This window comes from Dromaius novaehollandiae, chromosome 1 (assembly GCF_036370855.1).
Source record: "Dromaius novaehollandiae isolate bDroNov1 chromosome 1, bDroNov1.hap1, whole genome shotgun sequence".
NCBI lineage: Eukaryota > Metazoa > Chordata > Aves > Casuariiformes > Dromaiidae > Dromaius > Dromaius novaehollandiae.
This window is the reverse complement of record NC_088098.1, coordinates 73,104,336-73,118,085: the sequence shown is the minus strand read 5'-3', so window position 1 is coordinate 73,118,085 and position 13,750 is coordinate 73,104,336. Positions and strand designations below refer to the sequence as shown.

The 13,750-nt window shown below is 38.7% G+C and overlaps 1 protein-coding gene across 7 annotated transcripts in view; it reads left to right on the top strand.

The window, feature by feature from the left end:
• SCUBE1 (signal peptide, CUB domain and EGF like domain containing 1) overlaps positions 1 to 13,750 on the top strand; it is a 220,679-nt gene that overhangs the window by 74,293 nt on the left and 132,636 nt on the right. The window contains exon 1 of one of the 7 annotated variants that reach the window (XM_064516668.1): positions 5,520 to 5,599. The exons of 4 other annotated variants lie outside the window; for them this stretch is intronic. The gene's annotated coding sequence lies outside the window, so the exon portion shown is untranslated. Of the gene's footprint in view, positions 1 to 5,519; positions 5,600 to 13,524; positions 13,671 to 13,750 lie in introns of those variants that run through there. 2 more of the 7 variants (XM_064516674.1, XM_026114057.2) reach the window with 2 other exon arrangements.

The following is a 13,750-nucleotide window of genomic DNA, read 5'->3' as shown; positions in this document are numbered from 1 at the left end:
TGTGAACAACATCAGTCAACAAATAACATGAATATACCAATCTAAGGTTAGAAAGGACTACTGGGATCATCAACTGAAGCGAATTGCAGGGAAGTTTGCAAGAAATACCTGGTTCAAACAGCTTCAGAGAATATCTATTCCAGATGCAACCAAATACCATCAGCCACAAAATGCTTCCCAGCAAAAAAAACCCTTAAAACTTGTAGTAGAAAACCAAAAGTCAAAACTGTAATTTACCACAGTAAGAAAAAGAAAAATCCAGGCCATGGCCAGTACCCTAGGTCTTTCAAATTATGCGGAATTTATTAAATGAAACTCCCAAATACTACTAGTGTTCTGTGCCCCAATTATAAAAAAGAGCAGATCCAGAATGATCCTTGTCAATCTGACCTAGGGTAAGAATTTCTCTTGTCCGTCAGTCTGGTGGTCAAAATATGAGGAGGATGTACCAATAAATAAACTTTTGCAGGTGCTTTGTATGGCTATTGTAACAACAACAAAACCTACACGGACTAAGCAGTATTCCTCACCTTCTTCCCAAGTCGCTAGCCCTGTCTCACTCTTACAAGCCTGAGCAAAGTTAGGAATTTTATAATACGCTTTGGAGATCCCTATAGTCAAGCTAGTTCCGACTGTGGGATTCAAGGCAAAATGCCTCAGCTGAATGGAGTTAAGGAAGTTTTGCAGAGAGGTGCAAAGTCATTTGGATCTCATTAGATCTAACACAACACTTAAACCTGCATCTTGAAGCCACAAGCTTTGAGGCTCTAGAGCACTTGGTGACAAATGGAATTTCTTGGCAGGAGCACAAAATGGCAGCACATTAGATCAGTGTTCATTCAAGGTGTACAGACTTTAGAGTGTGTTTCTCTGCAGCATGATGAATGCAGCGGAGAAGGGCAGCAAAGGACATCTGAACTGCAGGTGACAAAACCATGGAAGAAAGTATGAGTTGTACCTATGGAGAAAAAGGTTACCATCTCCTGGTCAGCAGCCAGAGGAGAAACCCAGTCACGCCTTTGGCTGGTAACTAGCATTAACAACTTCTAATAATCTAACAGTAGCTGCAGACCTAACTAGATACTTTCCAACCTGCAAACCTGTGTAAGAGAACATTATAGAAAAGAGCCCTAAAATGGCAGTTTATGGCCCCATCATATGTTCATCTAGAACAACACCAACCCATATCATGGCAGTTCACTGTCATCAAGACAGCACCATTATGATCATTTGTGATCAACAACACAGAATTAAAAAGCTCTAACAATAGCAGAATGATGGAGCAGCATCACTCATTGCCTATCATTATAACCATGGTTTTCTCCAAGGCAAATCTGTGCTTGTAATTAGATCAGGGATCAGAGCTCTGAGGTATCCTAGATACTGCCAGTTGTCACAAATGTTTCCGTCATTTTCTGTTTTGGAATAAGAAGTGTGGTTGGAAGAAGGGGATAGAAGTGAAAAGAATAAGACAAGAGAAACAACAAGTAGATTTTATTGTAAACCAGTAGGACATTTTCTAGAATAACTAAAGCAAATGCAATTCCTATTTTTATTCTGATCCTTTTGTATACTGTTGCAGAATCTTTTGTGGTTTTCAAATTGTATTATTGTATAGATGACTTCAGAGTCCAAAGCAGAAAACAGGACTTAGCACCAGGAGTGGTGGTGCTTGACCTTAGTGGAATGCTAGTCTTGACCTAAAATTCTGATTTACTTCCTTAATGGTTGGAATAAACTATGTTCTTGTCTTCTGTGAATATGAAGAAAATTTGATGTAGAGCCCTCAGGACATAAGCCTTTCTAATATGAATGGAAAACAGGCTTACCACTGGTTTCTCATATGTGAATGAAAATGAGTTGTTTAATCTGTACTTTCTGTGTTTATTCAGTCTTGGAATATCACTCACTTTCCAATAAAGATAATGAAATTTTTGCCATTTTCCCCAGTCAGGGAAAGATTTTGTGCCTACAGAGCAATACCACAGTAACTTTTGCATCAGTCCAAAACAGAGACATAATCATTTGAACTAAATAGGCTCCAGAAACATAGTAAAAAACTCTGAAATTCTGTGGATCCTTAGCTTGTATCCTGGGATAAAAAAACATGTTTCATTTTGGGTGGTTTTTTTTTGTTTGTTTGTTTGTTAAGATGGAGCATAAATTAAGCAAGCAAACATACTCTTCTAGCACCTTCTATCCTTATCTCTTTTATTGGTACTGCCTTTTGTATTGATGGTGCAAAGTGCCCTGCTGATTTCATTTCTGCACATTTCTGCTCAAGTTAAGTCCATAAAGAAACTTTGCTACGATTCTGCTCTCCAGAGGACTAATTCAGGAGTTGGCAGATAAGTGTAATTTAGGATGAGGTGCATGGTCAGTGGAACCTCGTTTCCCACTGGAGTGGCTCACCTTTTCTCCAGACCTATGCTCACACCCTACCACAGTAATCCCCTTCCATCTCCTTTAGGATCCTAACCCCATCCCCATGATCTTCCTGCGTCCCCTAATCTCTTGCAAAGCAAGAAGTGGCATATGCTGAGACTGGTCCTCAGCTGTGCTTCTGCCAATAAGTCTTATTGATATGGGGGTGCTGATTGACCAGGTGGTATGCCAAATAAAGTATGTAGGCCTTGTGCTAGTGATGCAGCCTTTTCCATAGTGGCAATACCAATCTGGCTCTGTCCTCTCTATTTAGCTGCCAGTTTTCACAGTGCTTGTTGGATTGTAATTATCTTTGATACCTCTACCCTTTGGCCAAATGAGCCGGGCTTGCCCAGTGGGTTCAGAAGTTACAAAGTAGGAGGATGGAGAGGATGGACAGATGGACAGACGGCACAATTGTATAAGCATCATTTCCTTATAGACATCAATAGTAACATACTCATTCATGAAAAATAACAAATAGTAACAATAATAACAAATAATAATAAATAACAATATATATCCATTCCTTTATTTTGATAGCTATAGCTGCATTTTATTCTAAAGTAACGGCTGCTTGCAAAGTTCCGGTCCAGATCTGGACTTCTGGTCTAAGACTGCTGATTCTTCAGTTCTGAGATTTTCATAATTTTCTTTTTCAAAAGTTCTATACATAATTTCAATAAAAATATACAGTCTCCTAAAATTGATTTTATTTTTGGCTTACCAGGTTTAATAATTCCAGCTGCTCTACACACATCTGAATGTAGTGAGTCTCCCTGTGGTAAAGCCTGTGTGTTTTACACTTTGGAAAAGCACATAACTATCACTTAGGTGATGAATATTTCAGCAGAGGAGCTGGCATTGAACACGGTGATGCTATTTTCTTTTTATACCACTAAGATTCTTAAAAGAGTTACTTCACTGTGGTAATCGCAGTGCAAGTGATGAAAATCTCTAGTGCGATGCATTTGTTTTGTGGATAGTACTGTGGCCAAAACCATATACTTATGCAGCATTACTGGAGTCCTTATGGAAAATTAGTATTAATTTGTATTACAGTAGCTTTTAGATCAGGGTGCATTGTATTAACTGCTCTACGGTCTATACAGAGAGGAACTGAGAGACTGAGACTGTGCCTTACCATTCAGATAGACAAAAGACATGTATCCCTCTTTTACAGACAGGGAAGTGAGGCCTTCAGGCCTACACAGGGAAAAAACAGCATCCCCTGATTTCTAGCACACAGCCTTCACTACTAGAGTTAGACAAGAATTCACAGACAAACTGCTTATTAATTCAAAAATCATATTTAGATAATTCAGAACAATGTGCAAATTCACAGAGCAATCAGAAAACGTATTTGGGCAAAGAAGAATATAACATTTTGATACAAAATTCATATTTCATTTAGAGCTTAGGAAAAAAAAGGGAAGAAATACCTGAAGTAGTTGCAGATTTAAAAAAAATGTTGATTGTCTTAAAATGAAGCTATTGATGTTTTATTTTGCCGAGAAAATGTGAAAGAAATCTGCTGAACTGAAACAGAACAAATTGGAACAGCCTTAAACTTGATGCACAAAGCCATCCACCTTACGGATATGAGGGAAAGAGGTCCTCCGGGGCTTCTGCTTTCAGGCTGAGTTCAGTAACCAGAATAACTGTGAACTCTAGCCAAGAAGTGATTCAGGGCACCTGCGTTTAGGAGCTGAGGCTCTTTCAGGGATTGGGTAGCATCTCTAAAGGGCCACTGAGAACATTGACGTGCCTAAAATTAACAGTGTGAGTACATCCATTTGCCTTTGAATTTGATATGAATTCAGTCCTGCAATGTAATTTCTAGAGCTGCAAAGATAAGCTGACTTCTATTTGAAAAAGAAATGTTATATCCTAGTTTAGATGCACTAAAGCAGCACAGAGCATGATTTATTCCACTAGTATTATGGATGTAAATAGAAAGCACAGATGTGTAAAATTCTATAGCATATACATAACATTTATCTCAGTGGCAATTAAAACCACACTAATCAATTTTAAAGAGATTTTTCCTTTTAAATTCTGAAACAGAGCTCCATTGCTCACTAGACTTTATTTTACATGGTAACATGTTTAAAATTATTAAAAACCTGCAACTTAGAAAGCCTTCTTTAAAAGAAAGTACTTGCCAATATTTTCCAATATAGGTACCTAACCTTGCATTCAGTGCTGTGTGTCTAGTCCACTCTTAATGACATAGAAAAGTGGTCTTGTTTTCACAACCAGAGACTGTTGGGAAGTAAAGAGCAGTCAAATATGCAAGCAGGTAAATTGGTGCTTAGCTGCCAGATTATTTCTGTGAATTAGCAGAAGAAAGGCTACAAAGCGGAGTGCTTGAGAAATGCCACATCTGCCTTATGAGTATGTTTCTTCATTATCCAGGAATGGAACAATCTGTTAGTAATGGGGGGAAAAGTCAGACTATGTAGGCCACAGGGAACCTAGCAGAGATACTCTTATTAGATGGTAAGAACAGCTGTACTGTTTGAGAATAAGGGTCCATCTTGCCCAGTATCCTGTCTCCAGTAATGGCCATATGTATCTAGGGAAGAGAAAATGCAGGGCAGGCACCTTGGATACTTCCTGGACCCTGACTGTTTCCAGCTCAGGAGTTTTCCTGAGCCCAGTGGATTTGTCCAGTTTGTAATCATTAGCAGATCTCCCCTACGCTTACTTTCTTGTCTACCGTTGGATCCGGGTAAGCAATTTGCCTCCTTTGGCAAGGAGCCCCATGGGCCTACTGCCTCTTGGCTGAAGAACTGCTGCCTCCTTTTTATCTCATCCTGGTTTCTGCTCCTTTTGTTAAGTGGCCTCTCATTCCTGTGTTGTGAGAGATGGTGAGCCACTGGTTCATATGCACTCTTGCCCATTCATGCGTGATATTGCAGACCAGTACGGTTCCCCCTTACTCAAATGTCACTGCTTACATTTTGCCAGTTAGCCCAGTCTGACCTGAACTGATCGGTGGCTTGTTAATCCTCAACCTGGAAAGAGCACAAAGTCAAACAGAGCTGGTTATTTTACAAGCATGTGACTCCATGTGCTGCCATATCCAATGAGGTATTTACTGTTTATTGGAATGCAGTAAGGTTGTGCTGCTAGTTGCACGTTATGGATTTGGAGTAGAGGGTCCATGAAGGTAAGGGAAAGTGAGGCCCATTGTGTACTTTTTTGGCTGGGATTTTGTTTCAGTAGTTGAATTTATTTTTCTCCTCATATCTGGTTTGTCAAGTCCCTACTGAAAGGCTGCAAGGGGTCAAATCTATAGTTTCAACTTTCCAGCCTCTACAAGCCAGCTCAGCCTTTCTATAATGAACAAAAGTGGCTGCCTCTTTCTAATTTTGATTCCACCTTTGTTAGGGGTGAATCCTAAACAGCCTAGATTCATGCTGGTGTCTATCAGATAACCATGAGAAATAGTAGGAGTTTGCATGCTTGAAGATTACATGGTGTTCTGTGTTTGAAAAAGTAATAAGAGAAATACAGAAAATAGGAACCACTAGAGATGAATAGTTAAAAACAGGCTTGTTTTAGCAAAAATATCAAATACGTCTCAAAGTAAATATTGAGCATGGCTGAAAAAAATCTGTGTCTGTATTTCCCTCTCTTCAAATAGACTAATTGACATGCTAAAGTTCTGTTTCTTCTGGATAGTTTACTATTAAGCGGGATTGTTTTTGCGGTATTTACTTTGCAGAAATACAGAAAGGTCACTTTTTTCCCCTTCTTTTCTTAAAAGATATAGTGATAGTTTCTGCCCAATTACAACTAACCAGGCAGATATATGCATTGGTTCTTCCTACTGTCTTTCTTGCTGGTAATCCTTCCTTGAAACTTCTTTATGCTATACTGCCTAATAGTTCCACGTCTGGTATTATGGTCTTTTTTTCTCCACAAGCACACCATTTTCTGTAATGCTGCACTCTCCAGGTCTGTTGGTTTCCTGAGACATTAAGTGGATTCAGGTGTGGGTGAGGCAGGAGGAAGCAATTATACTAAGTATCAAAGCTCCAGTCCTGTACTGATATGAGGTGGAAAATACAAGTAGCAGAACTTGTTAGCTATGTCAGGATGTCTGAATCACAGGGAAAAGGAATGCAAAAATATAATTAAAAATGCCACTTTTGGGTGCTGTTTAACCATTTGTTTGAATTACAGATTTAAATTGCAATTATTAATCAGCTATGAAAGATGATACTATCGAAGTGAGCTGAAAAAAATGAAAATGTGTGCTTCGCTCTTTTCCCTTCTCTTCCCTTCCCCCATCCGAACTGTAGATTTCTGAATTTAAAAAAAACAGTGATAGGATTAATTCAGCACTACCGATAACAGTGCAACTTTATGTTGAATTTGGGAGGATTAAACCCATAATATCTTAGGTTTTTGTTTAGTTTCCAGGAGAGTTTTTCCATTCATGCTATTGCACTGGGGGACTTTGTTACCTTGCTTGCTATACAAACTGCCTGTCATATGATTTAGGTGTAGATTGGTTACCAAGAGCATGTATCTATAAGGAAAAGGGATTTTATCACAGATTGTATAGATAAACCGTAGATGTTTTTGCAAATAATTCCTTTTTTCTACTGCTGTCTAACTCCTCCCCATTCCAAACGTATCGTGAGCCCACTCTGTGCTTCATTAACATCAGTGGTAAAAATAACCTCTAACTAGAGGAGGAACCAGTCTCACTATACAGAGCTATGCTCTGCGATGAAGTTTTGGAGTAGCAGGTGTTGCTAAAGCAGATGTGCATAGTGCAAGTAACCTCTTCATCCTTCTGAACAGTGGAAAATTTCTCTTTCCATACGCACCTAGGGAAAAATAAATTAGAGGCTGTTTCGGAGACTGGTGCAAATACTATTTGTCTAATGAAGGCCTTTGACACAATCTCTGACTGAACAGAGCTTTACCACAACTTCAACAAAAGTGAGATAAGGTTTCAGATTGGAGCTATCTGAATTTCTGCTTTTCACAAGTGACAGGTGTGGCTTTATCTCTGGTTGACTAAACTGTGGCATTTTAAAGGGGGTCAATTTTCAGAAGAAAAGGCTTAGTAATTTCTGAAGATCACACTCCTTCAGCAGAAGCCAAAAGATCTTGAAATACTGACACATCCATTTCTGAAAATTGGCTTAAACAAAAAGAAGCCGATAAGTCACTTTCTCAGACAATGAAAATATTTCTACTTACTATTAATGGATGCTGGGTCAGACCTAACATTTCCATGACAAGCAAATTCTGGCATAAGAAGAATGGACTTCATTTTCTGAAAGGAATAGGGAATATTTGTGTCTAAAAGAATGGGTGATGCAAGTCTGTGAAGGTCCAAACCATTTTCTAATGCTCTTTGACCTTTCCTCTTAATTTTTTTTATGCAGTTTTGAAGGCCATTAGGTGTGACTCAGCTTGCTTGAAAACCCTTTCCCTTCCATTGCAGCCACCTTCCAATCACAAAAATAGACTGAAGTGGATAACAGCTCTGGCCTTTTGCTCCCAGCTCTATTTCTACTACAGTGTGTTGTTTTAATGGGATGACTTAGGTGGTCTCAGTTCAGATCCCAGTTGACTGTAGACCGTATTATAAAACCACTGTGTACGGATTCAGTGGAATTGGCAATCTTTGCTTGAAAGAAATCCAGGGCCAAACAAGCATAAAGAATGAATTATTTCTTGCTTCTAGTGAGGGTCTCTTTAGGTCAAGGTTGAAAGCATTGGCAGGCCAATGTAGGGAAGCTTCCACTCCAGCTGCCTGCATTGAAATTAGACTGTGGATAAATAGAGGACTACAGTCTTCAGGACTGCCAACTCCTTAACCTTCATTAGCACAAATATTTGCTCAAAATTTTATGAATGTTGTATTTTCAATGTCTATTATTGTATTTCACTCCTAGAACGATACTCTTTATGACAAAATCTAGAGAGTTGTCTTTTTTCTTAGCGGATGTACAGCAGTATGAGCAAGGTGCACGAGGTTCTGCAACTTCCAAAGATAAGTTTCTGTAAATTTCTCAAAGCATTTCCTCTTGTCTGTGGGTGTTGGGTTAGAGGGTAAGGAGGTAGCATGAATTTTTCCTTTATAAAATAAGCAGCAGGCTCACAGGGACTCATAACCTGACTTCAAAAATGTGCTTTCTTAAGCCACTCCTTATGGCAAGCTAGGAATCCCTCGAGAGCTGGGTTAGTCTGTGGTCTTGGCAGGGTTTTCTTCTGGCCCACCAGGTCTGGTGCAAGCACAGGTAGTCCTAGGCATAAATAACTCTGATTTTAATGAAAAAGATTTATGTGGTCATAAAGAAAAAGTTTCCCAGCGAGCCAGTTCAGTACCTGGCTAAATATCTAGCCACATATGCAGAGAGAAATAGTGTCTTTTTTTCTCGTTCTTCCACCACATAAACAATAGAGATGATTTTCGATAAAGCTCTTTCTGCAGGGTTTGTTCTCTTGCCAAAAGTTACTCAACAGATGCACATAGACTTCAACTTAGTATTTGCAACAGATTAGAAGAAAATATTGGAAAATTAATATCCCACAAATAGATAATACAAGGATGTACATGGGAAAGAACCCCTCAACCCCGGGAGTGACTCTTTGTATTTTCTGGTCATAAATCCAGTGCAGCATCAGGAGTAGGGAGCTGTGGATATCATACTTAAGACAGGATGATCAGTTGCAAATATCTTTTCTTTTCACACGTGGGGATCTTGTCTAACCCTGACTTTCATCACCCTACAAGTAGAACTTTACCATAAACAAGGGACACTTGAACTGTCTCCCAATGACAGGTACTTTGGCAGATTTCCAGGCTTTAGCTTGCAGAAACGGGAGCTGAATGGAATCAGATGTTGAAACTCTCTCTATCCTATTCTTAACCAAAATACAGGAAGGATTTAAAACAGAATCAACAGTGAAAACTTTGTTATCTTGAAATCTCAAGGAATTTTGACATTGTCTTAAAGTTCACCTGAACTATGGAAGACTTTGTAGTGTGTTGCAAATGCCTTGTTAGAACAGTAATGCAATTGCACCTGGGATAGTGTGAGAGCATAAGAAAGGCAAGGACTGTCAGAAGAGATAGTATCTTTTTTCAGACTTGAATACACTTGGAAAAGCTGGCAGGGTCTGAGTGCATAAACTCTTCGGGTCCAAAATAGAAACAAGAATCTTCAAAGGTAAATACGAACTAAGAACAGTTGTTCCATATTTGACTAGATGCACTGAGGGAAACATTGGCTGAAGCAGGGAGAGGAAGGGTGCTAAAGTGGTTATCTCCAATTGGGGAAGACAGAGAGAGAATGATAATTGTCTTTTAGATGATATTTTCTCCATATCTTCTCCATGCAGATATCTTGGCTTGTTTTATGAGATTTTTCAATAGAAACGTATTGTTAATGTGGCAAATCTACAACTGACAAAATGTCATCAGCATGAACTCAGCAGTAATTGCATGACAAGTGGATGACAATTTCATCTTATATATACTTAGAGTTCATTTACAGATGTTTACAAAATCCATTTCACCAAGCATAACATACTTCTTAATTGCTGTGTTGAGAAAGAAGTACCATTAACAAAGCAATATGCAGAATACAAGACCTGATCTAACTTTGATGTTAGCTGTGCTTTGAGCAGGAGGTTGGACCAGTTGATCTTTGGAGGTGCCACCCAACCTAAATTATTCAATGGTTTTACGACAACAAGACTTTTTATAGTTGATATTCTGAAGATCTAATGATAAGCATTTAGATAGGGAGGTGTACAAAATGGTTGGGCTAGAAGAGTGTTCTCTGGATCTGTGTCACGACTGCAACTGTAGGAGGACATGAAAATGAATTTATATAACCAAATCATAATGTACTGTGTTTCTCTGTCCATATGCTTCTCTCTTTGAAGAAGTGCAGTGTTGACCAGAAAGGAAGAGAAAAGATGTCAAAACTTTTGAAAATTGTTTTGAGGCACCTAGCTTTATTCAAATCCTTCTAACATTGCCCCTGAATGAACAGGGACAAAACCAGGCTCTGGATGTATGACTCTGAAATTGTTTCCCAGCTACCTTGAAGCTCAAATCTCTTGTTCAGGAATTAGGGTAAAATTGTTTACAAACTTGCACTGGGGAGACACTACATACAATGATCAGTTCTTAGTTTAGGCGGGGCTATAAGGAGCAGATATTAGATTTCTGGGTATGCACTCCCTTTCTTTTCTAGAACACTACCTAAAACCTTCTTTCACTCCCTTTCCAGAATTTTATTTTATTAACAAAAAAAATTCTAAAATAGCATACAAATCCAGTTTGAAACTCTTCATGTTTGGCTTTTCTTTTTGAAGACTGTGTAGCCTATACATTAGATACTGCATCCCAGAGAGGCATTCCTACTTCCCTTAAAGCCTTAGTTGAAAGATTGGAATGTTTCAAGCAATGTCACACTGTAACAAGTGCTTATTAGGAGAACGGGAAAGTTCACTGTACATCTTACATAAAAATACATAGAGATATATGGATATAGTCAGTCTATAGTGCAGCTTTATATGCAGTTTTCTTCACTTAATCAATATTACCTTAAAATGTTCATTTCAGGTCAATCTTCACAAATTATTTTTTTAAAGGTCTGCTATCAAATGGGATATTATTTATCTGAATATCTGTTTTGGTAAGTCTTGCACATGTCAGTAAAAACATAGGACAAATATAATCTGTTAATTTTCACAGAATCACAGAATAGTTGGGATTGGAAGAGGCCCCTGGAGATCATCTTGTCTGACCCTCCTACTCAAGCAGAGTTGTCTAGAGCAGGTTGCCCAGGACCATGTCCAGGAAGGTTTTGAAGATCTCCAGGGATGGAGACTCCACAGCCTTCCTGGGTAACCTGTTCCAGTGCTTGACCACCATCACAATAAAAACATTGTTTCTTATGTTTAAGTGGAATTTCCTGTATTCCAATTTATGCCCATTGCCGCTTGTCTTTTCACTGGGCACCAGTGAGCAGAATCTGGTTCTGCCTTCTTTACTCCACCTCGTCAGGTGTTTATACACATTGATAAGATCCCCCTGAGCCTGCTCTTCTCCAGACTGCACAGTCCCAGCTCTCTCAGCCTCTCTTCATGTGACAGATGCTCCAGTCCCTTAATCGTTTTCATGGACCTTTGCTGGAGTTGCTCCGGTGTGTCCATGGTGAATGCTATATAAATGTACAAAAAATAAGCAGCTTTCAAATTTACACAATTTTTTACTTCAAAATAAAATCTCTGGACTCCAAGGATCCCTGCCATGTCCTGAAAACAAACTCACGTGGGCTCAGACAGGTCAGCAGTTGGAAGAGCTTGTCTCAGACCCATAGGAATTATACCTAATAAGGGGCAGAAAAAACGATACTTTCAAATCTAGACCTGCTGCAAAATTATAACATTTTGTGTTTACTAACATTTTGTGAACAACTGTGTAATGTTCCAGTATTTCAAGTTAAAATTGCAAAACAGGACTGTTTCCTGGCCTATCTTCTCTATATTTCTAGGGTTTTTTTTTTCAGAAAAAACACACAGATTATTTTGTTTTTTGTTTCTGGTAGACAGATTTTTTTAAAGGTTAAAGGAAAAACTTGTGTTTTTTTAGATCAAAATATGCTGTTATTTTTGAACAAAGTTTACATGAAAGTTTTTGATCATCTTTACTAAACTCTTTGGCAGGGATTCTTTCACTGGTTTTAGATGATGAGTACTGAAAGGAAGTAGATCTCAGTTGGAGTCGACGGCCCAGCTGTAATACAGACAAGTAATAGTGATTAGTGTAAGTATTTTTTCCAGACTTCAAGAGTAGCACAAAGAGCAGGCAGAATCTCTCCAGTAGTTGCAGCTCAGTGCATTGGTTTGTAAAGAAGGGGGTATTTGATTAAGTCCAATTTTTCTGCCCACAGGTACACACTTAGTTAAAAGTCATATCTTCATTATTTATATTACCATGATGACTAGCAGTGACAAGTCAGTTCCTGGATCTGTGCTGCTAGGCCCATGCATTCAGGCAGTGAGCAAGTTCAGACCTGAAACAAAGCTCTTTCCATCTAAATATGCAGGAGAGACTGAAGAGGGAAACAGAGTCATGGGAGTTCAAGTGAATTTCCTTCAGGCATTGCAAGGCTTAGGCTTCCTGAATTGTACTCCTACTCTCAATCCAGTAGAGCAGCCTTTGAGGGCACAGCTTTATCTGAATACTTCTTCATCTGCAGACCATTTGTTGGCAGCGGTTCATAATCTTTTATATTCAAAATGGATTTCTGATTAGATACACAGATCGTGAACAAGTAACCTTTCCATGAGTGGGTGAATGTATCTCTGAAAATCAGCGCATAAGTGTGAATACTTACTCCCATGCACTCATAATATTTCTTTTCACAAATAATGTGTAACTCCTGCCTAAAAATGCTGTTTCAGCAAATATTTTTGCCAGCAAATTGTCAGTGCAAAATTCACTGAAAGCATGCATAGAATGGGAATGCAGCATTCATGGGCATTTATTTTAAAATTCAGACATCAGTTGGGCTTAAAACAAAAGTAGCTACTTCATTCTAACATAATCATACAGAATTTTATAGCTTAAAACCAACATCTGTGTTGCCCATATTGATAATGATTCATGGTAAGTATAGCACCATGTAATAGCAGGGTCTAGCCATGAAAAATACCATCAGAATACATGCCGATTTCATCTTCTAAACCACAGAGCGGATTACATGGTAAATTCTCTTGGATCCAAGTGAGAGTAATTATCAAGTGAACTGGAAAGACATGTAATTACTATGAAGCCCTATGCTATTTACTAAGCAGAACTGGTGTAGTACCACATAAGTCAAATGTATTTCATAATCATATACTTACTTCCTCGCTGTAAAATGTTACTATTAGTTTTTGTTAGGGTTTTTCCTCAGGAGTTCTTCCATTTATTGAGTTTTCAGTTCGTGTTTCCTGTTCCATCCCTGTCACGTCTGCTCAAAGGAAAGACTCAGCCCTGGGTACTTTCCCACCATCCATTTCTTTCATAGGGAGGTCCTGAGAGAAGGAGAGAAGACCTTCCATGCCATGCATGTTCCTTGTCCTCCACTTCTTTCAGCAATCAGGTAGTCTTCATCACTTTGTTTTCTCCAGTGTCACATACTTCTGGACTGTAATCCATCTAGACAACACAGCCAGTTGATCCAGCAAATCTGACACCCTCAGTAAGTGTAAGTGTACTACATTTACAGCTTTCATTATTTATTCTGCATGTGGTAGTTCAGAAAGACTGCTTACTTTATAACAGTTA